Here is a 27,558-nt window from a genome sequence, read left to right as displayed (position 1 = left end):
GCAAAGATGCAGGTATGGCCACTAATCACATCGGATCATGGACCAGTGCTAATTGATCTTATCGGCCTTAGTCTTGCAAAGGAACATAGATCCTTTACTTTTAAGAAGAAGCTACATGCGACTCCGATTACATATCTCATATTAAAACTTGGGCAAAATCGTTTCTGGAGAGTAACAGAGGTTCAGCCATTCAACCAATGGTCTGGGATGCACTGAAAGCTGGGCTAAGGGGGGGGGGGACATTTAGTTATGGATGGATCAAGCAAAGGCTTTAGAAGGAGGAGTTAAGGATAGCCAAACGAGAACTTATACAAATGGTTAGAGACAAGGCAGATCACAAGGCTGCACAAACTAAGACGGCATGCTGTATGGCTCAGATCAATGGGATATGGTGTCAGGAGATAGCGGCTCAATATAAAACCTATAAAGAGGAAAGGTATGAAAATGGGGAGACGACTGGTCGTTGTCTAGCTCAAAGGCTGCGGGGAAGCAAGCTGTCCAGAGAATTTCTATGTTAGAAGATGGGAAAGGGGGCGTTTTAGAGACTATGGAAGGAATATTGGATGTGTTCCATTCTTCTTATAAAGAGCTCTATACACAAGATGTAGTACAGCAGGCTAATAGAGAACAGTTTCTGCAGGAATTGGAGTTGACAGGGCTCGCACAGGAAGAATGTGAGGTGCTGGAAACCCCGATAACAGTGTTAGAGTTGGAGGAAGCACTGGGATTATTAGCTTTAGGGAAATCGGCTGGACCAGACAAACTCCCGTTGGAGATCTACCGGATTCTTTTCCCTATTATTAAAGATGATATGTTGGCTACTTTTTAAGAGGCTCAGGTAGGAATCCACCACCTTCTTGGGACGACGCCCATATTGTGGTCTTTAAAAAGAAGGATAAGTCTTCGAGGCTCCCAGGGTCATATAGACCCATATTATTAATAAATACAGACGGCAAGTTGTACTCAAAGATTTTAGCAACTAGAATGGCCCAAGTTATATCTCCGTTAGTATCTAAATATCCACATGGTTTTATACCAGTACGCAGAACGGTCAATCATATACAAAGGGTAATTGCAATTATAGACTTTGCAAGTGCACAGCAAAAGCCCATGGGTATAATCTTATTAGATGCTTAAAAAGCGTTTGATCGTGTTTCATGGCTTTTCCTTTGGGCCGTTATGTTGAAGATGTGGTTTGGACCCCGGTATATAACATCCATACAAACAATGTATAAAAGACCTCGGGCTAAAATATGCACTATGGGCAGAGAGTCATCTTATGTAAATATCACTCGGGGAACAAGGCAGGGGTGTCTGTGTTTGCCCCTCCTTTTTGCCTTCTATATTAACCCACTGTTAGCTATGTTGGAAACAACAAATGGAATTTAGTCAATCACACTTGGGCAACACCATGTGTGTTTCCTTGCTTATGCCGATGATATTGCAATAGTGGCGTCCGACCCAGAGCAAGCTGTAAGGCAAATTGAGAATCTTACTCAGAGATATGGTGAAGTTGCTGGGTACAAAATGAATGTATTTAAAACCCAGATAGTCTGTACTGAAGGTCTGTGTCCAGGAGAAGTGTGGGTTATGCAAGAACCTCGATATCTGGGCATTTAGATCAGGATGACGCTTCAAGAGGTTGTGGATGTTAATTGGGTAGATATAGTATCTGCGGCATAGCAACAATTGGAACGGGTTGAGTGTTTACATTTGTCAATGGTAGGAAGGTGCAATGTAATTAAAATGTGCATACTTCCTAAGGCAATGTATTATTTTAGGACTAATCCACTAGAGTTAACACGCTCTCAATTGCTACAGTTGTAAACCCTTTCTGACAAGTTTATTTGGTGCCAAAAAAATCTCGCCTGACTTCGAAATATATGACGTTACCGTTAGAACAGGGGGATGGCCAGTGCTGAATTTTTCATTTTATTATTTAGCCTGCCTCCTCCAAAACATGCAGTATCTGGTGACAGTGCAGGTTACCTTGTCATCAACGGCAGAACAGTAGGTGACACTCCGCCAAACTGGTCCTGAACAAACGGTACCAAGCAATCCTACTTGGATTACACCATCGGCAATGCCGCCCTGATCCACTGTTTAACCAACTTCCGAATTTACCCAAGAACCGCAAGGGACCACAGGCCCCAGGTTATTTCCTTTAATATAAACCCTGTGAAACACAAAACTGCACCATCAACATGCTGGGGAATACACACGCCTTAAGTGGACTGAAGAAATTAGCCAGTATATCCTCCAAGCATGCGCGGACATCATAAGAACAGGAACCGAGCAAGAGGCAATCTCGACTGTAACCTGGACAATGCTCTGTTCCCACCTGACTCACCTTTTTCCAGCAAAGCATCAGGTCGAAAGGCTAACTCAGACACGTCAGTTTACAATTTCACAGCAGACCAAGTCACTCAAGAAAGCCAGAAACACAGCCCTGCGGGCACTGGCTAAATCTCCGGGGAATAGTGAACGTATAATTAACTATCAAACTACTCAAAAATCCTTCAAGCTGGCGATCAAAAAAGATAAACGGTCTCACAAAAACCAATTTTGGTGCAAACTGGTGTGAGAGAGTAAGCAAAAAAACTCTTTGAAACAGATTTAAAACAGATTCCAAAGGAAGCAGCTCTTTAAAAGAGATTAACCATGGGCCTGCCACCACGGGGAGTCTACCCACCAACTGTTTACACCCCGCCAACATTGACCTTGAGGTGACACAAGAAAGAGTAGCCACAGCAATGACAAAAGCAAGATCTGATGGGGCTCCGGGCCCAAATGGCCTGCCACCGAGCCTGTTTAAATCTGACATTGCCTTCTGGTCCGGAACACTAACTAATCTCTTCAATTACACTCTGAGAACAGCAAAAATCCTGGACTCATGGCGGGGCGCTATAATCCACCCAATTTACAAATCAGGATCACATGCCCAACCGAATAATTACAGACTCATTGCCCTCCTGGACATTAAAGCCAAGCACTATGCAGGCCTCCTACTGGAGGATCTAAGGCTATGGGCAAAGGACTATAAACTGTTGCCAATGAATCAAACAGGGTTTGTCGCAAACTCAGGGACCAGCACTAATTTGCTAGCAATATCAACCATAGTCGACAAAGCACTACTAACATCTAGGTTAGTGTTTTGTTGCTTCGACGACTTCAAAGCAGCATTTGATAGAGTCCCCAGGGAGGCTCTATGGGTAAAATTAAGGAAGTGGGGGATTCCAGAGAATCTATTAGAGGCAATTATCCAACTCCACTCCCGTACATGGGTTCGAGTGAAGTTAGGGTCCGGCACACGTGTCTCGCGGAAAATAATGACAACTAGAGGCGTGAAGCAGGGATGTGTGCTGGCCCCCTTCTCTTTAACCTGTTTATAGCAGATCTGTCGGCGACCCTGGACGATACCAACAGTCATTCTCCAACGGTCGGTGGCTTGGGTCTAAGCAACCTTTTGTACGCTGATGACCTTGTCCTTTTTAGCCTCACAAGGGTTGGCCTACAAAGGCTCCTTGTCAAACTGCATGACTATACGATCATTAACCAATTAGAGGTCAACTTAAAAAAAAACGCAAGTCGTCCCTTTTGGTAAGAAACGACACACAGGTGGTGGATGGTCATTCAACAACATAAGCCTCGTAACAGGCCAGTCGTATAAATATCTAGGCGTCCACCTGGATTCTAAATACAACTTTAGAAAGCAGCGTAACGAGATCGCAGTCAAAGCAATAACCCTTGCGGTGTCAATAGGCAAGCTTGCAAAAAATCTCTCAGACCCAACTCTATCGCCTCTTTTGGAGGTGATGAGAGCAAAAATTGGCCCTACACTATTGCATGGCATAGAGTCATTCGGGGGGAAAATGAATACAGCCTTGAACCAGCACACAACTAAAATTTATAAATAGGTTCTCCAGCTGCAAAAATCCGCATCTGCTGCACAGATAAGACTGGAGATGGGGCTGATAAACTACGATGCCTCTAACATCGGGGCATACCTTAATCTCTGTCATAAACTAAGACAAGCGGACCCTGATACATTAGAATCCCCAGTCTGGCAAGAAATAACCCAGAAAAATCCAGGTGGAACGTACGCCGTCTCTTTAAAGACGCCATTCAGCAAATGTCAGCGAGTGATTTGTGGGCCCTGAATCCTAGTCAGACAGCATTCAAAATAGGGATCAAAAAGGGTGTGAGAATGAGATCAAGTATCATCGACAAAGCACTCTTTTTGAAACGTAGTCATGCCTGGGCTCTTGTAAACTCTTATAGACGACTAGCCCCCGCCTCCTATCTGGCATACACATATTCACTGCACCTAAAACGCAGCTTTATCGCCATTAGAATGGGCAACTGGCGATACCTGAAAGATTTACCCTCCTGGCGTCGCACAGCGGAAGATCTAACTTGTAGAGGGTGTGGCAAAACAGCTGAAACTATGTCGCATGTGATCTGCCTCTGCCCAGCTTTTAACTCAGAACGCTGACGTGAACTTAAACCAGAATGGAATAGGCTGGGTGCCCGGACTTGCAGGCAAGCTATCATGGTAGCTTTGAATCCGGAAAACACATCCTTAAACATAAGACTTATAAACTTCATTCTGCAAGTACACCGTAATTTCAATCAAAAGAGGCCCTGTTAAAGTGTCCCTCCCACTTTTTTTTTTTTATTCCAACTCTTAGGAAGGTTGAAATGAAATGATCAGTAGCCTCAGGAATGTCGGTGCTTTCTAAATGCAGGATACCATTGATGCCGAGTATAACATAAAAGGGTTGAAGAGATGACTTTTTCTCCCATACATCATGCTTCAAGCTATTCTATTTTATTCAAAGAGGCTTAAGAGAAGACACTTTCTGCTTTTATAATGACTGTTAATTGACCATGTTTTTATTCCTCATTGATTTTTTATCTTATTTATTGATACACACTGGGAATTTTGTAATCTTCTTTTAAAGATATATGTGGTATATCTAAATAAAGATAATTGATTTGAATTGGTGACAGGAGCGGAAGTACAACAGGCGGAAGCACCTAATATATATCAAATGCTGATGGAGACTCTGGTCAGTGAGGCTCTACTCAGGTTTTTTGAACCTAGTTATTTTAAGAAAACGCAAGTCAAAATTTTCAATAAAGCATATAAAGCCTGGAAGATAATATACAAATTGATATCGCTAGGTCGCATAAATAATTCCCGCTTCGCCGTGGAAATCACCGGAATCTGATGCAAAGCACAGGGGGACTTTAACACTGAGTGCATCTATTTGGGATTGCCGATTGCCGCATTTGTTCACCTTTGGCTGCGGGGGCGAGAGGAGCATGCCAGCTCAGGACCCCAACTCCCAGGAGTCTGTGCCTGCACACACCTGTGCCTGAGGCCCGCCCACCGGCCCGTTTGAGCCCGGAGCAGACCGGACCAGGCCTATCCTCTTTTGCCTGCCTCCTGGTAAGTTGACCTTCTCCGTTTTAAGTACACGCATCTGTGGAGAAAAACTGGATTATTAGTGATGGCGACAGGTCCACCTAAGGATAACCAAATGCCCAAAAGTGTGAGAAAGCTAGGAACCCTAAATTACTTTTTTTCTAGAGCTTCGAACGCGCTGGAGCATGAGATAGCGGTAATAGAACGCAGGCTATCTCTCGATGTGCATGGATCTCTTGTACAGCGCGTGAATGCTGGCTCTTTGCACACTTCCCCCACACATGAGATATTCTGTGTCAGCAATTCTCCTTCCGTGGTGGCCACTCCAATTGTGGATCCACTTTGAAAATCAACTACCGAAGTGGGGGTTTTAACCAGGCTTCTCCTCCCAAAATGAGGTCCATGACTACCGACCCAACAGGTAGGAACGAACTTTCTTTGTCTAGACGCGGAGCGAACAAAAAGAAACGAGACAAGGCGCCCATAAAGAGACACTGTAGTAGCAAAGCCACTGGCCATAAGATGGATGAGGACATGCGGGCGGTTTTAAATCAATCTGAAGTTTTGGAAGCGGCGGCAGAAGCACCACAATCAGTGACATGACCCACCAAACCACCACACATCCTTTGTGAATGATGCTTTTTAAGATAAGCTTGGGTCTCTTTTTGCTGATTTTCTTTTGCCCCTTACTTGTAGACTGACTGCTATTGAAGCCAGTCTAGCATCTGTAACAAATGCCTCTAACTGTATAGCTGGGGATGTAGCTAAACTTGCAAATCTTGAGGGCAAATCTGTACCTGTAATCGTCAATGGTTTAAATAATAGGGCATACCTACCCCAACCCCAATAATTAACAGTGATGCGGGGATGGGCACTTTGGCCGTACCAGCTCCTACAGCATTGATTGCAGTAGGAGCAGATCCGGCTAGAGTTGGGAAAGCAGACACCGCCGGTAAACTGGGGTTGGGTTCTGATAATAGACACAATTCCATCATATGCCTGGATAGCAACATATCCAACCAATAACATCGCCCCAATAACTCAAAGCTGCCGATAATTGATTTACCGCCCCAATCTAGCCCATATGTTGTGGTCCTAACTGGAGTCCCGGAGTTAAAGAACATGAGGGAGGAATCCCATACCTCTCTTAAAAACAAGGTCACAGATTGGTTAAATAAATACAGACCACTACCACCTACTGTGACCAGCAAAATTTTACTGGTGCGCAGGGTGACCTGGGTGGGACAAAGGACACAAACGGCGATTGTGTTTTGGTAAATTTTAGAGACCCACAGGCAGTCCATCACATCTGTCAATGGCCCCATCCTTGCCCCACTGCAATTATTCAGCCATTTCCCCAGACACATTTCTATCCCCAGGGCACCAGTATACTAATACCAACACTAGTCCTGGTCAATCATGGAACCTGGTAGGTTGCCATAGTGATGGATTGAGCCGCCGTGTAATTGGCGATTATACAGGCCTTGCTGGAGTACCTTTATATAATAGATATAGCGGCCTGGACTCTGTCGACTGACTAGGGCACCCCCTGGGAGAATCAATTCAGGCACTGACTGAAAAGGATAGGGTAGGGGTGATGCAGGGAGGACTTTCACAAAAAAAGGAATGACAAGAGTATTGGCAGGGCCAATCAGGCGGGCTCTAATGGGCTTCCTGGAATAACCCCATTAACTAATATTAACAATCCACTCTTTTTTGACAGTGTGAGAGACCCTGGAACTTTCCTTACATCTGCCGAAAATCCATTGGCGTCTTTAGTGTGTCCAGATACTCTGCCAGATGTAGGAGATATAGATCCAGCTGGAGACAACAATGCTGGTATTGAACCAGATTCACTTAAAATATTATCTTGGAATCTGGCAGGGCTTCCCAATAAGGTCAGCTGTCCTGAGTGGGGTTCTTTTGTTGACAACACTGATGTGTGTCTATTTCAGGGGACATGGGCCCGAACGGCGCAGCATCGGGTCGGTTTTGTCACGTTTGAAGTAGCGGTCACTTGGTGAGGAAAAGGCCGCCCTTCTGGGGGCCTAGCAATTTGGGTTGGCACACACCTCAGCTTCACTGCTACACTAATAGATACCCACTCCAGAGATATTTTATGTGTATTTCTTGAGTGGCCCAATGCATTCAAATTAGCATTGATAAATGTTTATTCGCGACCCGTTCGTTTGTGTAGCGAGTCCACTACTATTGAGGATTTAGCTTTGTTTATCCCCTCTGTTCCATGTGATACTCGTTTGTTGGTCGGTGGTGATTTGAACTGCCATTTTGAATCCCTTAAAGGCATACATGACAAAGCACTATCAGCAGAGGACGACCACTGGTCGATACCTCTATCTCAAGTCCCACCACCAAAGGCATGGACCCCGCTGGCTATCCAAATTACAGCACTCACCCTAAACAATTCTTTAAGAGCATGTAATGGTAGAACCCACTCTGATGACCCAGCCAAATTTACTTATAACAAACCCGGGTATATGTCTCTTATTGATTATATTTTAGTTGAAACAAGATTATGGCCACTAGTTATGGATTTTGCTGTTCTTAATAGGGCAGATAGTGACCATAATGCACTAATTTTAGAACTCAAAGCACCCTACAGCAGTAGAAAGGACTCTTTGGATTCTAGAGCCAACAATGACAATCTTATTGTTTCTAATAAAAGGCGTAGAGTAAAATGGCATCACTTAGTGGAACACCCGGAGCAATTAGGGAACTTTTATAAAACCATAGATCCCCTTTTTAAAGAGGTCTCAGTATTAATCAGCCAATCACCAACGCCCAACTTTGTTACTAAATTAGAGTCTCTTCATGAGGCCCTACTGGATGATTTGGCTGATCTTTTAAACCCCTGGATCATAGATAAAACTAAAAGGGCACCCCCGCACACTTGGTATAATACAGCATGCAGGATGGCAAAAACAGAGTTGTTGCAAGCGATTAAGGAGAATGATAGACCGACAATTAAAATTAGAAGGGAACAATACAAACATCTGACTAACTGGGCCAAGGTAGAGTGGGATCATGACAACTGGACAAACCTATCGTTGGCACTTGTAACCAAGACTCTCATAAATTTTGGTCCATTATCAATAACGGGTCTAATGAACCAAAGGCAGCCTTAGAATCGAATAGAGCCCCAGAGGCCTGAAAATGCCACTATCGGGCCCTATATTCGACGGAGGAACTATGTGAGAATATTGAGGACCAAACTGTCCTCTCAATAGTGCCTGTGGGCATGGAAGGCATGGAGTTCACGGTACCCGAAGTACCATCTCCAAGCTTGCTGCAGGAAAAGCCCCTGGGTTGAGCAACCTGCCGGGGGACCTGTTCAAGCAAGAGCTTAAAATTTGGGGCCCATATTTTCAAATATTATTTAATGCGGTCTTGAGAGATATGTCGGGTACGGGTACTTGGCTGGGAGCAGAGATAGAGCCCATTATTAAGAAGGGCTCTTCTCTGCTCCCCTCCAACTACCGACCGATTAGCCTTATTGATGTCCCCCAAAAGATCTTCGCAAGACTCATATTGGACCGGCTGCAGGACTGGATTGAAGAGTCGGATATTCTCAGTCCTTTCCAGGCAGGGTTCAGAAAGAGCACCTCCACCGTGGACCACATTTTTCGTTTACAACTACTATATTGGAAAACGGTGCGATTAGAGGGTGGCAGCCTCTATATGGTGTTCGTTGACCTTCGGTCGGCCTTTGACCTTGTACCTCGGGGAAACTCTGGGCCATTCTTCTGGACCTTGGGGTTCCCAGCCATCTCCTGACTATTCTGATAAGGTTGCATGAAGCCAATTATGGCAAAGTCAGATGCGGGAAAAATGGCAGGCTTACATCTAAATTCCCTGTTGGCAGGGGGGTAAGGCAGGGCTGCGTACTTGTGCCGACCCTGTTCTGCCTCTATATCAACGTGGTAATTGGGCACCTTAACGGGATCCAGCATATTGATGCTCCAAAACTGGCAGGGAATAGGGTCCCAGCGATTATGTTCATCGACTATACCCTCTTGCTCTCGAAATCTCCAATGGGTGTACAGAGAATTCTTGACGGTTTTGATGAGTTTTGTACTGCTAAAGGCTTAGAGATAAATACCTCAAAAACTCAATATATGATCTTTAATCCACCAAGAATCTCACGCCCAAACCCAAGCCTTGGGGCGGTAACGTTAGAAAGGGTTAATACTTTTGACTACCTGGGGGTAACTCTAAATGAAAATATGACATGGGAACCCCAGCAGGTAAAATCACAACTTAAACTGGCCCAACTGTCTGGCGGAATCCTCAGGCTATCAAACAAGTCCACTATTAAACCCGTGGGCCCACCGTTGGAGGTATACAAAACACAAGCAAGAGGTGCGATAATGTACGGGGGTGAACTATGGGGCTTTAGTATCAGGTCTGAAATTGTTAAAACTGAGAATACATTTTTAAGGGGGCTATTGGCTCTACCGCTCAGTTCCCCATTGCTTCCTCTAAGATTAGATTTGGGAATCAGACCTATTGATAATGAACTAGCCCTAAAACCACTGAGATTTTGGCGTAGGCTATGGGTTACCCCCGAATTGACTTCCTACAGAGAGGAACTCAAGGAAATACTGGCCGCCAATGGTTCAGAAAATATCCCTTGTCTTGCCTACATATAAAAGGAATTCTTTAGGCTAAAGTTCCCCGATTTATGGTCTGACCCTGAGGATGGATGTAAAAGACTGTCCCGCACTCGGTTGACGCATATATTTCGGGCAGACAGACTGAATACTGTATTATCCAATCCTCAAATTGGTTCAATCACTGCCTCTTTCCTGCAAGTCAAAGAGTCTTATATATTTGAACAGTTTCTTGATATATATCCTGTTTTAGCTCAAAAGCTGTATGTCCAGTGGAGGCACGGTGTGCTTCCGTTGAGAGCTTTCACTAGCAGGTGGTTACCCAATGCCCAAAAAAACTGCCCGGCCTGTGAATGTGAGGAACAAAATGAATTACATGTATTATTCGTCTGCCCAGGGCATCATTAGGCTAGGAGCTACTGGCTAGTTCCACTTTGTAAAAATCTGGCCCTCAAACAATGTATGCAGAGATGGCGCGAGAAGGGGATTCAACATTTAGGAGATTTGTATAATGATGGGACAATGGCCTCATTTACCGAGCTGGCTGAACAGTATAATTTAGCCAAACATGATTTTTAAAAATCTTTACAAATCCGTGATTACTTAACTAAACATCAAAGACACTTAGTAGTAACAGCTTATGCGTTAATAGAGGCTGTCAAAAAATGAGCTAGGATTGGGAAATTATATGGTATTTTGATTGAGACCTTACCTGATTATATAGAGAGACATTATGCGAAGTGGAGTGAAAGATTTGGGACCACAGGAACATATGTGCAACAATTAATTGATACTGCAGCTAAAGTCATGTTGACAGCGAACTTGCGCCCTCAACATTATAAAACTGTGTTTAACTTATATCACACCCCTGTTAAAATGCAGAAGTGGGGGGACCCCACAATGGGAAATGTTGTAGATGTAAGATTGACAATGCTGATATTGTACATATTTTTTTGATTGTATAGGTTTAAATCAGTTTCGAGAGGATATATAGCAGTTTTTGACTTATATTACAGGGGTTAATGTGTCTATCTCTAAAGAGGTGATGTTGACTGGAGTGGGTGAAGGCACACAACCTGCTCAGACATGTTACCCATTTAGATATTTTATATTCATGGCAGCTGCAGTTGCACAACTATGTATTGCTACTGTGTGGCTTAAGCCTGAAGCACCATTGTTTGAAATGCGGTGCACAAAGTTTTATAATGTATTTAATTTGGAATATAGGCTCTATAGCATTAAATCGATGAGGAAAAAAATTGGGGGCCCAAATTTGGGGGCCTATGTTGCATCATATGGACAAATCGCTTTGAATAATATCAAAACTCTAGATATTTATGTAATATTTTTTATGTGTTCTTTTTTTGTTGTATAAATTATGTCTGCATCGATGATTTAATTATTGGTTTGGAAGTATAAACATGCTATGAACTGAACAAAAAAGGATAAAAAAAAATAGATAACTCATTGGAGAAATACATCACTAAAAACCCCGGGTGGCACATAGAAGGGTACCACTTTACGGGAAATCTTGTGTCCTAGCTATTTACCACCGATTAGATGCAATATGACTTGGTTATCTACCAAGCCAAGTGGCTTCTATAAATGTGAGCAATGTAATATCTGTCCACATGCTCTCAACAAACTAATGGAATTTCAATATAATATCCCAATGCAACATCAGGTCTGAATGTACTGTGTTCCAAGTTGTGGTAGACCAAATATGCCTTGAAGAGCTCTCAATGTTGTAACATCAGTCTTTGTCACAAATTATGTTGTATGGTCATAATCTCAGTAACTGTCTTCATGTCTATGAAAAAAGTCAAAAACCATAATATGAATAATTTGAATGATGCGAGAAACGCTAAATCGCCAACTGAATCATTTCCGTGTCCTAACAGCTCGTACCTCTCGTCCGTTAGCAAATCGTGCCGTGCAATGGAGGCGATTTCTGACCGAGCCAGTACGATGCACGATTCAGACAGCCAGATCGAGTCGGAGCCTCTGACACGTAAACGCTCCGGGAAGCGGACTTTGGGGGTCCGCGCCGGACCCCTCTTTACCCTTAGTTGTATGGGTCGATCACAGGACACATGCATGTTTGGTGTGGGTGGCACAGATGCTTCCCCACTACAAGGGGCATCCTTGTGCGCAACATACCATTGTTGTCAATGGCAGCCTATGTACGCGTCATACAACAGGCTCCCATTGACTTCAATGGGGCTCCGAGTGACCCGTGTCCGTCAGCGCTTGTGTGCATCGTAGTCGGGCGCTCGAAGCCCTGGAGCACAAGTCGGTAGCAAAGCCCTCCGGATCTGAGTCAGACAGAGCCTTTTCCCAGCAAGATTGGAATTGGCTTCTTAAGGTGCTACTTTTGTGTGTAATACTGTAAGAAAATCAAAATTACCTACAACATTCTGAACTAGGTATAGCTATCTGCTGACTAACCACATGATAATCGATCTGTTTGGGTTAGTCACGCTTAATATTAAATTACTCATAACTTTGACAACCACTAAAAGATGGAAACCTTAGGCAGATACACATTAAGTCCCTTGTTTATTACTGATTTTTTCTCGTGTGACCTCTTACAATCATTTCCAGTTCCGGGTTTTTTAAATTGAACACTCCAGCCTCCCTGCTTAATATGACGCTGATACGGAAGCTGGCGGTTTCTTTGGGAGAATCGTCGTAAATATGAGTTCAGTGCCTGGGGACTATTCTTAACAAACATGTCTTCCTTGGCATGTACTATGCTTGGCTACAGAATAATTTTCATAGAATTTACAGTGCATTGAATCAATTATAATAAGTGAACACTAGGCATACTCTTATCTTTTTAGAAAAGGAAATAGAACGATACCAATTTTTTTCTTTATCATCACACAACTTTTGCGGATTACTAACGTGTGTGTACAACTAAGAAGGTAGTGGCATTCATGCTTGAGTACTAGTTTGTACAAGTTTCATAATGTGCACATTTGCCTGAATGCACATAATGTGGCCCTTCCTGAGTGAAACACCCATAGTTTCCCAGTTGACAAACAAATTAGTCAAGATTATGGTTTTAAACTATCTGCCAAATAGAGCGTTTACCTCAACTCGTTTTCTAACAACTGCTAGGATAGTCATTTTACTATGCATGCAGCATGATTCTCTCTGTCTTTCGAAGTAAAGTGTGATAAATGGGTTTATGACCATTAGTAATGTTATCTATAAAGAATATGGCTAATAACACAGGTTACCTTCCTTCTATTTTGCAATGATTGCTAATCTAAGATCAGACGTTATCTTTAGTAAGATCTTGATGCAGTACTATTTATGCAGAATGTAAACTGCTGTTTTTCTGCTTTACCTATTTAAGTAATTTATGGATGACCTAACATTTATTACAAAATGAACATTTTAAGAGGTGTTGCTGCTTAAGCACGACAGGCTATTAATGAATGACACGTTCATACTCTGTATCTTGTTTATTTAAGATCAGACAGTGTCCTAACTAGGAAGTTTGATAATTTATGCTTGATGACAAGGGTTACTAATACAAATATATTCTCGTTAAGATCACCAATTTATGAATATAATTATGTATAGTATTGGAGAGGTCATTAGCAAAATTTGTATATAAGCTGCATAGGCATTCTAATCAATTTGCAAGCGACTTGTTTTCTTGAAATTACTTGCTAAAGGAAAGCACTATTTTTAACAAACACTCATTTTCCCTGAGGGACTTATCACAGTGCCTTCGAAGCCGTACTGATTTTCTACAATGCTACTAGGTATTTTGATTCTTACGTAAGTCATGATATGTAGTTATTTTAGATATTTAGATCTCAATAGAGGAACCTTTTAATTCAGACCATATTATGTCTTTGATGAATAGATAGCCTATGAATACGATCTTTTCGAGGACAAGCTTTAGTGTACCATCAACAGTAACGAAGATTGAAGAAGAAGGCAACATTATTACTACTAAATTGAGCAATCAGTTGAGCTAGTGACTGCAATTCTGTTCTAATAAAATTCAGAGCAGTGTTATGTGATGACTGATGAATATTTACTTTTATCTCTTTAAAAGCAATGTTTGCTGATCAGATAGGATCAACCTCACTACGTCCAGTGCTTCTGTCCAACCTATCAGTATCATATTTGGCAATTTTTGGAGGTTTTTCATCTTTTTAAAAATCTTTTCTTCTACTTCTTCCTTCTGTTTCACACAGTGGTCTTGTTTCATGGTCAATGGTGTTCAGGGCACATCTTCTCTTCTCCTATAATCGCTTTTGGACTGTTTCATACACAAAAGGGATTATGTTATATTGAAAAAAGCTTTCCTTTCTTTATGTGCACGTTGTTATCAGTACTCGATTTCTTCTTCTTCTTTCTTTGGTCACGGCTAACCCAGTTGGATTGGATTGGCTGTGACGCTTTTCTGCTCCTTTATTCGTATGTTTCTTAGATCGATTGTGTCTGTCATACTCTACTTTTACACTGTCCCTTAAGGATGGTGCACAGTTTTAAAATTGTTTAGGATACAACAAAAAAATGTATGCGTATGTCCAACCTTTTTTCTATCACTATGTTTACAGCTTTGAAGAAGTCACGGTTGTGATGAAACGCATTTTGGCTGTTTCTCGTGTTCTTTACAACAAGGACTGGACTACTACTCACATCATTAAGTATTTCTTTGATTGTGTTCACAAATGTATTTGTTCTAGGCCTTATAACTTTTTGTATTGTAAAATAAATCAATGACTACAATGTTACAAGAAATCTCTCTTCATTTCTTTCTTCATGGGCTAGATTGAGAGATTATCATCATCAATCTATTGTGATACAGTGTGAGTGCCAGGGTTTTTTCTACAAACGTTTCACAAGTTACTTTGATTTCTTTTATCACTGACACTTTAGGTAGTGGGGTGTTTTTCCCTGAGTGGCACCAATTTTACTTCTCTGTGTGAAGGTTATTTTACAACATTCAATTTGTAAGCCCATATACTTAGCAACTTTGAGGTGCTACCTGTGTATGCACACCTACCCTCTTTTTGTCCTTTATCCTTCTTCTGTAATGTCCACAGGTCCAAGAGTGTACTGTCAAGTTGTTCTGAGGGTCTAATATTTATACTTTGTGCCAGCCCTTGTGTGTGGGGGAACACCCTGTCCTAATCCACACAGATGGTTCCAAAAAGATCTTTCCTTCCCTTGTCTAGGCTCCAAGAAGTCTTGGGTGCCAAAGGCTGGTGTCAGATTCTTTTGTGTGTGCTGGAGGTAAGCCCTTTGAAGTGCAAGTGGGGAAAGGCACAGCTCCGCCCAAGCTTTCCTGGCAGGATGGCCTATCCTGCTCACCAATTCACATTTATGTCACTGCCTGAGAGGAATACACAAACTCCAACAGAAAAGCAATTCACAGTCATGCAACCTTGGAAACTGGAAGTAGACACAAATGGTTAGGACAAGGAAATGCCAACGTTCTAAAAGTAACACATATAACTGACTTTACTTTCACAAGATACATGTCTATCTTCAGGTTCACGCAAGTGAATTAGTGTGATCACCATTTATTTTCATCATAGTCTACAAAACACTTAATTTTATGAAAATAGTCATAGTCATAGACAATAGAACTACAAACAAACATACAGTACATCAACCTTTTATTATGTTAATCACCCACATGATATTTAACATAGCATAACATTATCCAGTGAGGTAACAAATAACAACAACCAATTATTAAGCATCAAAAACAATAGCAGGTGTACCTTAGTTCTGATATTGGACACCCAACAAGAGCTTGCATCACTTCACCATTACTATCAGCTCCTGCCGATTGAGCCATACCCAGATGGTGCAAATAAAATATGTGTGTGGACTGGCTCCTAACAGGGATGTTTCTATTCTGCCATTCGAACAACACATTCCCTGTGTGCCAGTAAAGTCTTTTAAATGCACTCCGAGGTTCTAAATACTGTTTATCAATCCCTACACTAATGGGTTCTCCTCAGGACTCAGAACTGATGGACACTAAAAGAAAAAGATAAGGAGCATATTTAGTGCTTTTGGCTCTTGTCTGTGGTAGGCTTGGAAGTGGTCTGACTCTGCCCTTCACTAATTACCTTGTGTCGGCATGAAACTTCTAACAAATTACTTGTCAAGTGTGTGTTTGAGCTCTGGATGAATCTAAAAGAAATAGATATTATGGCTAATTGTGACATGAATTGTTGGGGAGGACAGAGATATAGCAGTCCTTGATTATCTTCACTCACTAAAGTCATGACGCAGCCAACACTTAGTTTAATGCATTCAACGTTGGACCAGTCTCTGTCACTGCAAGCTATCAATGCGCTAAGTGAACATTAAACAAAAGACATATGTGAAAACGTAATGGAAGCATCAAACTCATTTTTGAGCTACCCTACAAACATTTCTGATTCGAAAAAAGGGTGCAAAGGCTACAGTTTACTCAGTCAATTCCAACTTCTGATAAATTAGCAGATGCTCATGGAACTGGAGCTGTACCAGTTACGATCACTAAATTTGCAACATAGTATATCAACGTTATTTAAGTGGTGTCAGCACACATCCAGTGTCACTTCCATTCTACAAGTGGCATTTTCTGAATAGTGATTCAAAATCCAATTTTACCATTAATGAGGATTTTAAAATACAATTCATTTGAAATAAGGTAACTGAGTGGTAGTCAATAGGAGAGGTAGGCCTTACAGTAGTGAAAAATGCAACTTTAGTGAGAGGCACAATAGGTGCTGCCTGCTGACTAGTTGCATTATATTTACATGCCTTTGATGGATCACTGACAGAATATTGAGGAGCAGAATATAGACCTGCAAAAATATCGATGAAAAAATATAGAATGACAGAATATCAAATTCCTATCTACAAACAGGTAAGTACAAAAATATTGAATCCTAAATATCGTTGTAAATAATATAGTTTACTAAAATATTGAATTTTTAAAATGTCTTAAAAGTAATATAACATTAATTAAATGATCAATATAATTAAGTAAAACATACTTAAAAAACAATTTAAAAACGTTAAAAGTAATCAATAGTAAATGTAATGTAAACAAAATAAACATGTTTTTTATTATATATTAACTTAATAATATTAAAAATAATTAATATATTGAATTATAAAATATTAAAAACATCATTTAAAATATAATTACACACACATATATATATATATATATATATATATATATATATATATTCACTGAAAAAACCATAGGTTTCACACCAGTTATAGTTAGGAATTAGCATTTAAAAAACCTATTAAATTCACTGAAAAAACCATAGGTTTCACACCAGTTATAGTTAGCTGGAAATTTTACTGATATAAAACCATTGAAATTCCCACGTTATAGTTAGATGGACTCACTATAACTTGCGCGTGCAATGCACTGCTGATGATGTCTTAATAAGCCAGTTAACCAATCAATTTTTAAAAACCATCCATTTAGACACTTATTTAAACATTTATTCTTCCATCAACTTTTACATATACATATATAAAATATATTTATTTTTCAGAAAGACACACATTCACTGGATGGTGTCATCAGTGATGTCATGAGTGATGTCACTGACCATGTCATGAGTGATGTAATATGTGATGTCATCAGCAGTGCATTGCACGCGCAAGTTATAGTGAGTCCATCTAACTATAACGTGGGAATTTCAATGGTTTTATATCAGTAAAATTTCCAGCTAACTATAACTGGTGTGAAACCTATGGTTTTTTCAGTGAATTTAATAGGTTTTTTAAATGCTAATTCCTAACTATAACTGGTGTGAAACCTATGGTTTTTTCAGTGAATTTCATAGGTTTTTTAAATGCTAATTCCTAACTATAACTGGTGTGAAACCTATGGTTTTTTCAGTGAATTTCATAGTTATTTAAATGCTAATTCCTTTGTATATCGAGTTTCTAACCTTTTTTTTTTTTACAATTTGCTGTTTTTTTTTAAGTATTCATTTTTTTAATAATTTTTTTCTTTTGCGCTCTGGGTGCGCGCTCCGGGAAGCTTTCAGCTAAGCTCTCCTGTAAGCTTCTCCGAGAGCTCATCTGAAAGCGCACCCAGAGCGCAACTGTCGTTCGTGAAAAAAAATATGAATGAAAAGTTAATAATAATGCAAAACATTTCGTACCATACAAATAAAATTTGTTTTTTTTAATATGGAAAATGATTATGCATTTCTATAAAAGATTGATGACGTCACTTCGGCGCGCAACGTAAGTGCCCTCGGAAGCGCATACGTGCGCGGCGCATAAACGCACGGAAAAGCGCCTACGATCGCGCCACGTTTGCGCCCCGGAAGCGCCTACGATCGCGCTGCGTAAACGCACCCGGAAGTGCTCCGGAGCGCGCAGCGTAAACGCGTCGGGTCATGTGACCCTAAAATAACACTTTTCATTGGTTGCTAACAGGTTTTTTTTACAATGAATGAAATCCCCACCCATTTCCTTCACTTCTTCTTTCACTTTTGTGACTGAAAGACCTGCCTTTTTTGCTGCTCCATATTCCTGGATTCATCATGGCTGCCAGACCATCCAGCAGTGAAGATGATTTCATTGATGAAGAGCCTCCTACCCCAAAGGTGAAGGAACATTTCATCTGGAAATTTTTTAAGTTTCCAGAAGGCCAGAAGAAGGTGAATGCACCAAAAGTAGAGTGCAGGATCTGCAAACAGGTCCTGTCACGGGGTAACCCCCAAAAAAAATACTCTTTTGGCAACTTCACCATGATTCGCCATGTGGAGAGGAGGCACCCCCAGAATTTTGCCCGGGAAAGTGTCAGGGCTCTGGCACAGGAGGTTCCCAGAGATGGGGCCTCTACATCAACAGGAGGAGCAACTTCTTCTGGAAGAGAACAATCTCAGGGGCAGGTAGCAAACATTCAACCTGCATTCAACCATGGGGTCGTCAGATGCAGATACTGCAATCAACTCCTCACCTATGGGGAGCAAAGTGTCCTGCTCATGGTTCGGGCATTGGAGAACCATCACTGCCCTTCCCACCCCTAATTTTTTTCTTTTCTTTTTGCTCCTGTTGAGCAGTTTCTATTCCCTGTTTTTGTTCCTCTTCAGTTAAAAGAAGAAAACCAAAAGTTCTTTTCAGAACTACCTCCAATTCTCATCAAAGAGCTATAATCTTAAAAAATGAAGAGTAAGTGAAATATAGTGCATTGATAATTGAAAGGAGAATGAGTAAGAAAGAACAGAAAGGTATGAGAGGTGAAAGGAAGTGAAGTAGGAGGACTGAAAGAAGGTGAGTGTTAGAAAAGAAAGTTATGACACAGTGAATAAACTGGAGGCCTCATTTCTGAAAAGTGACGCATCGCTACGTGAAAATAGCGATGCGTCACTTATCTGGACGCACTCCTTATGACATTCCAGATATGTCATATTTAATATATGACTAATCAATTCGCAAGGAGTTACAGATATGTCAGTATTTCTGACATATCTGTAAACACAAAAGTAACGCATTGCAGGAGTGCGTCACAAAAGTGACGCAACTCCAGTAATGTGTCCTTTCACATGGAAAAAGCACCATGTGAAAGGTTTGCTGTGAAGCAGGCGCAAGATTTTGGCGCAACTGCATCCTAAAAGTGACGCACTGCGTCATTATTACCAAGCTTTTTGCAAGGAACACCCCCTCTGCATGCATTATACCTGACACTATTTTTTAAAAAGTGACGCATCTAGGTACATGGGTCACTTTTTAAAACTCTGCGCCATATTGTATCTGCATCAGGTATAATGTATGCAGAGGGGGCAATCCCTCGCAAAAAGCTTGGTAATAACAACGTACTGAAATCTATGAGATTTCCCTGCGTCACTTTTAGGATGCTATTGCGTCAAAATTTTGCGCCGGCCTCGCATCACTTTTATGTTTACACATATGTCAGAAATACTGACGTATCTGTAACTCCTTGCAACATGATTCGTCATACATTAAATATGACACATCTGGAATGTCATAAGGACTGTGGACAGAAAAGTGACGCATCACACCAGCAGTGTAATAAAATGTGCCTCGTTGCACTATATTTAAAGGATGCAACAGCATCCTAAAAGTGACGCAGTGAAATCTCAAACATTTCACTGCGTCGCTATTACAAAGCTTTTAGTGGGAGAACACCCCCTCTGCATGCATTATACCTCACGCAGATATAATGTGGCGCTTGATTTTAAAAAGTGACCCATCTACCTAGATACCTCACTTTTTAAATATAACGCAACGCAACACATTTTTTTACACTACTGGTGCAATGCGTCACTTTTCTGTGCGCACTCCTTATGACATTCCAAGTAACGCATTGCTGGAGTGCGTCACAAAAGTGACGCAACTCCAGTAATGTGTCCTTTCAAATGGGGAAAGCAGCATATGAAAGGTCTTGCCTCAGTCTAACACCTGCTGTAAAGCAGGCACAAGATTTTGACGCAACAGCATCCTAAAACTGACGCAGTGAAATCTCAAAGATTTCACTGCGTCGCTATTACAAAGCTTTTTGCGGGAGAACACCCCCTCTGCATACATTATACCTGACGCTATTTTTAAAAAGTGACGCATCTAGGTACATGGGTCACTTTTTAAAACTCTGCGCCATATTGTATCTGCAACATGATTCGTCATACATTAAATATGAGACATCTGGAATGTCATAAGGAGTGCGCACAGAAAAGTGACGCATAACACCAGCAGTGTAATAAAATGTACCTCGTTGCACTATATTTAAAAAGTGACGCATCTAGATAGATGCGTCACTTTTTAAATATTGCATAACAATGCGCATTTTTTTACACCGCTGGTGCGTCACAAAAATTGACGCACAGGAAGCGCAAAACTAACAGCGCAAGGCCTTCATAAATATGGTCCTGGATTTTCCCCGTGCTTCGCCGGTGCGCGTACCATGCGCTTCCCCCGCGCAAAACGAAAAAAAATTTTTAATGCCCTGCAGGACCCTATTTTAGTCCCTACATCAAACCTAGGGGGTCAGAGGGGGTCTACTCTTCCCCCTTATGGTCATTTGCCCCTTTTTTTTTCAAACCCCTTGTGTCTCGATTTTACCGAGACACAAGATGGCGGCCGCTCCGCACTGTTTAGAATGTTTACAGACAACTGAGATCCAATCAGCTTCCTGCGCGCAAGTCGCGTGTCGCGCCTGGAGCGCACTCCGGTGCGCGCACGGGAGAGCGCCTATAGATATATATATTTTTTTGAACCTAAATTACTCAAAATCCACTGGAGCACATATCTTGAGACATAGCAAAGGCACATCGGGCTACCAGTCCCTACAATTTTGCCAAGTTTGGTGGAAATCCATTCAGCCGTTCGGGCTAAAAGTGAAATCGACCGCCCTATGGAAATTAACATGGGGAAAACGCGTTTTGGGACCCCCCTTTTATCTCGGCCCCCGCTTGACGAATCCCCCCCAAACTTTCAGGGAAGGACCGGACCGCCATGAGACCATTTTCCTGAAAATTTCAGGCAGATTCGTCAACCGGCGCCAAAGTTATTCAAAATAGAATGTTGAGATTTAACATTGAAAATTATCCTAACTATAACTACCTACTGGCGACCGCCAGTAGGTAATATATATATATATATATATTATATATATATATATATATATATATATATATATATATATATATATATATATATTCACAGAAAAAACCATAGGTTATAGACCATATATAGTTAGGAATTTGCATTTACAAAACCTTGAAAATTCACTGAAAAAACCATAGGTTATAGACCATATATAGTTAGGGATTAGCATTTAAAAAACCTTATTTTATTTGCACAAAACCATTGAAATTCCATATATAGTTAGTTGCACTAACTATATATCGCGGACCCGCAATCCACTGCTAATGATGTCACATATTACATCATTCATGACATGGTAAGTGACATCACTGATGACATCACTGATGACATCTCAAATGACATCAATGACATCACTGATGACATCTCAAATGACATCACTGATGACATCACTGACATCTCATTTGACATTACTGATTACAACACTGATGATATCATTTATGTGATAATACATCTTCAGACTCTAATATAACCTTAGATACACTCAGTGTAAACAGGCACTCACAGACTCTCACACATCCATGGAGTTACTCACACACCTAGTCAGTCATGCAAAGAATCAATCACATCCCCATTTCCTCAACTATACAGTTATACACACCTTACTTATTCAAACATATAGTAACACATATTTACTCTCTTATACAATCCTTGATACAAGTTCACAATGATTCATACAGCCACTCACACATTCACTGGCTCTTATGTTCAGTTATTTATATATGTCAACTCTCACATGGAGTGTGTTTTACATATGTACTTACTTTGACATGTAGCACTGAGATATCCATTCATTCACCAATATACTCATGCACACAGTCAACTGTCCATACAGCTGTTTCTACATGCACTTTTGAACCCATACACCTAGGGAATCAACTGCTCACACATCTATGCACAGAGTTATACACCTCCCAGCCACCCACACACATACTCAGTCTCCCATACAAATACTTGGGCAACCATTCAATAACCCATATAGTTACTGATATAGCTACTGATTTAAACATGCAGCAGTTTACAGAACAACATAAATAATGATTGCCAAATTAAGACACTTTAATCACTAACCCATACACTCAGTGAGACACATTTAATCATTCTCTCATACAGTCAGTCATGCACCTACTAAATCCTTCATCCAGACACTTATACATCCACTCATTCTTCAATATGTAAGACATATTTTAACTTTACAGAAACATACAGTCACTGGGTGTTGTCATCAGTGATGTCATCAGTGATGTCATCAGTGATGTCATTTGAGATGTCATCAGTGATGTCATCAGTGATGTCACTGACCATGTCATGAATGATGTAATATGTGACATCATTAGCAGTGGATTACGGGTCCGCGATATATAGTTAGTGCAACTAACTATATATGGAATTTCAATGGTTTTGTGCAAATAAAATAAGGTTTTTTAAATGCTAATCCCTAACTATATATGGTCTATAACCTATGGTTTTTTCAGTGAATTTTCAAGGTTTTGTAAATGCAAATTCCTAACTATATATGGTCTATAACCTATGGTTTTTTCTGTGAATTTCATTGGTTTTTTAAAAGCTAATATCTATAGCTGTAAAATATATTCTTTATTAAGTGACGTATCACGTAGCCCGTGAGACGCCTCATGATGCATCACATAACCGTGGTGACGTATCGTCTCTGCAGCGCAAACCAAACCCAAAACGTAAGCGCGCCAGAACACGCTTAAAGATATATATATATTTTTTTAACCTTAATTAGACAAAACCCACACGTGCACATATCACAAACGTTCAAAAAACACAATATGTCGGACTCCCGTTACGCTGCCGGTTAGCTGCCCGGTTAACGTACCAGGAAGCATCTTTACCGCGAAAAATCACAATTTTTTTTTCTTTTGCCCCGCAGGGAACTTTAATAGCCCCCTCATCAATCTAGGGGTTCAGGAGGGGTCTGCCTTACCCCTTTCATTCATTTACACCTTTTTTTTTTCCACCTCTTGTCTCTCGATCCTACCGAGAGACAAGATGGCGGCCGCTCTGGACTGTTTACAATGTTGACAGCCAATCAGCTACTCCTCAGGATTTTTTTTTTTTTTTTGGGCCCCGCGTGGTTTTATAATATCCCCCTCATCAATCCTATGGGGTCAGAAGGGGTCTACCTTGCCCTCTTTCCTTCATTTCCCCCTTTGTTTTGGTCTCCTCTTGTCTCTTGATCCTAACGAGAGACAAGATGGCGGCCGCTCCGGACTGTTTACAATGTTGACAGCCAATCAGCTACTCCTCAGACTCCCGTTACACTGCCGGTTAGCTTCCCGGTTAGCTGCCCGGTTAGCTGCCCGGTTCGCTTACCAAGACGCGTCTCTACGGCGAAAAAATCGGATTTTTTTTTTTTTTTGGGGCCCCGCGTGGCTCTATAATATCCCCTTCATCAATCCTAGGGGGTCAGAAGGGGTCTACCTTGCCCCCTTTCCTTCATTTCCCCCTTTGTTTTGGCCTCCTCTTGTCTCTCGATCCTACCGAGAGACAAGATGGCGGCCGCTCCGGACTGTTTAGAATGATGACAGACACCGGAGGGCCAATCAGCTTCGCATCGCAAAGTTCCGATACGCGAAAAGTTCGCTAACCGGATCGCTGCCCGGAGCGCTGTTACAGATATATATCTTGATTTAAACGTTAATTTCTCAAAATCCACTGAAGCACATATATTGAGACCTAGCAAAGGCACATCGGGCTAACAGTCCCTACAATTTTGCCAAGTTTCGTGGAAATCCATTCAGCCGTTCGGGCTAAAAGTGAGTCCTACCGCCCTATGGAAATTAACATGGGAAAAACGCATTTTGGGACCCCCCTTTTTTCTCGGCCCCCCCTTGACGAACCCCCCCCAAATTTCTAGGAGCTGCTCAGAAACAAAATGTGCCATTTTCCTGAAAATTTCAGCCGATTCCGTCCACAAACGCCAAAGTTATTAGACATAGAATTTTCAGAAATCCCATAGGGAAAAAATCCTAACTATATATACCTACTGGCGACCGCCAGTGGGTAATATATATATATATATATATATATATATATATATATATATATATATATATATATATATATATATATATATATATATATATATATATATATATATATATATATATATATATATTACCTACTGGCGGTCGCGGTAGTTATAGTTAGGATTTTTTTCAATGTTAATTCTCAAAATTCTATTTGGAATAACTTTGGCTTCGGTTGACGAATCTGCCTCAAAATTTCCTCAAAATGGCCTCGTGGCGCCCCGGTCCTTCCCTGAAAGTTTGGGGGGGATTTGTCAAGCGGGGCCGAGATAAAAGGGGGGTCCCAAAACGCGTTTTCCCCATGTTAATTTCTATAGGGCGGTCGATTTCACTTTTAGCTCGAACGGCTGAATGGATTTACACCAAACTTGGCAAAATTGTAGGGACTGGTAGCCCGATGTGCCTTTGCTATGTCTCAAGATATGTGCTCCAGTGGATTTTGAGTAATTTAGGTGCAAAAAAATATATATATCTATAGGCGCTCTCTGTTGCGCGCACCCGAGAGCGCTCCAGGTGCGACACGCGACTTGCGCGCAGAAAGCTGATTGGCTCTTGGGTGTCTGTAAACATTCTAAACAGTCTGGAGTGGCCGCCATCTTGTGTCTCGGTAAAATCGAGACACAAGGGGTTTGCAAAAAAAAAGGGGCAAATGACCATAAGGGGGCAGAGTAGACCCCCTCTGACCCCCTAGGTTTGATGTGGGGGCTAAAATAGGGTCCTGCGGGGCATTCATTTTTTTTTTTTTTTCGATTTGCGCGGGGGAAGTGCCCGGTACGCGCTCCGGGTTGCGCACAGGGGAGCGAAGCACGGGGAAAATCCAGGGCCATATTTATGAAGGCCTTGCGCTGCCAGTTTTGCGCCGCCTGTGCGTCACTTTTTGTGACGCACCAGCGGTGTAAAAAAATGCGCCTTCTTACGCTATATTTAAAAAGTGACGCATCTATCTAGATGCGTCACTTTTTAAATATAGCGCAACGAGGCGCATTTTTTTACACTGCTGGTGCGATGCGTCACTTTTCTGTGCGCACTCCTTATGACATTCCAGATGTGTCATATTTAATGTATGACGAATCATGTTGCAAGGAGTTACAGATACGTCAGTATTTCTGACATAAAAGTAAACATAAAAGTGACGCATTGCTGGAGTGCGTCACAAAAGTGACGCAACTCCAGTAATGCGTCCTTTCACAAGGGGAAAGCACCATCGCACCAGCGGTGTAAAAAAATGCGCCTCGTTGCGCTATATTTAAAAAGTGACGCATCTAGGTAGATAGGTCACTTTTTAAAACCCTGCGCCACATTATATCTGCGTCAGGTATAATGTATGCAGAGGGGGCGTTCCCCCGCAAAAATCTTCGTAATAGCGACGCAGTGAAATCTATGAGATTTCACTGCGTCACTTTTAGGATGCTGTTGCGTCAAAATTTTGCGCCTGCCTCACAGCAGGTGTAAGACTGACCTAAGACCTTTCACATGGTGCTTTCCCTATGTGAAAGGACGCATTACTGGAGTTGCGTCACTTTTGTGACGCACTCCAGCAATGCGTCACTTTTGTGTTTACAGATACGTCAGAAATACTGACGTATCTGTAACTCGTTGCAACATGATTCCTCATACATTAAATATGACACATCTGGAATGTCGTAAGGAGTGCGCACAGAAAAGTGACGCATCGCACCAGCGGTGTAAAAAAATGCGCCTCGTTGCGTTATATTTAAAAAGTGACGGATCTAGGTAGATGGGTCACTTTTTAAAATCCTGCGCCACATTATATCTGCGTCAGGTATAATGTATGCAGAGGGGGTGTTCCCCCGCAAAAAGCTTTATAATAGCGACGCAGTGAAATCTATGAGATTTCACTGCGTCACTTTTAGGATGCTGTTGCGTCAAAATCTTGCGCCTGCTTCACAGCAGGTGTAAGACTGACGCAAGACCTTTCACATGGTGCTTTTTCCATGTGAAAGGACACATTACTGGAGTTGCGTCACTTTTGTGACGCACTCCAGCAATGCGTTACTTTTGTGTTTACAGATACGTCAGAAATACTGACATATCTGTAACTCCTTGCGACATGATTCCTCATACATTAAATATGACATATATGGAATGTCATAAGGAGTGCGCACAGAAAAGTGACGTATCGCACCAGCGGTGTAAAAAAATGTGCCTCGTTGCGCTATATTTAAAAAGTGACGCATCTAGGTAGATGGGTCACTTTTTAAAATCCTGCGCCACATTATATCTGCGTCAGATATAATGTATGCAGAGGGGGTGTTCCCCCGCAAAAAGCTTTGTAATAGCGACGCAGTGAAATCTATGAGATTTCACTGTGTCACTTTTAGGATGCTGTTGCGTCAAAATCTTGCCCCTGCTTCACAGCAGGTGTAAGACTGATGCAAGACCTTTCACATGGTGCTTTTTCCATGTGAAAGGACGCATTACTGGAGTTGCGTCACTTTTGGGACGCACTCCAGCAATGCGTTACTTTTGTGTTTACAGATACGTCAGAAATACTGACATATCTGTAACTCCTTGCGAATTAATTAGTCAAAAATTAAATATGACATATCTGGAATGTCATAAGGAGTGCGCCCAGAAAAGTGACGCATCGCTGTTTTCACGTAGCGATGCGTCACTTTTCAGAAATGAGGCCTCCAGTTTATTCACTGTGTCACCTCTACGACCCTTTCTTGCGTCAATACGTCCCTTTGCATACATTACACCTGACGTAGGAATAATGTGGCACAGGGGTTTACAAAGTGATGTATTTACCAAGAAACGCCACTTTGTAAATATGAATAAA

The sequence above is a fragment of the Lissotriton vulgaris genome, chromosome 2_1 (genome assembly GCF_964263255.1).
Source record: "Lissotriton vulgaris chromosome 2_1, aLisVul1.2, whole genome shotgun sequence".
In the NCBI taxonomy this organism is placed as follows: Eukaryota; Metazoa; Chordata; class Amphibia; order Caudata; family Salamandridae; genus Lissotriton; species Lissotriton vulgaris.
The sequence above is the reverse complement of the archived record's forward strand: the minus strand, read 5'-3'. Positions refer to the sequence as shown.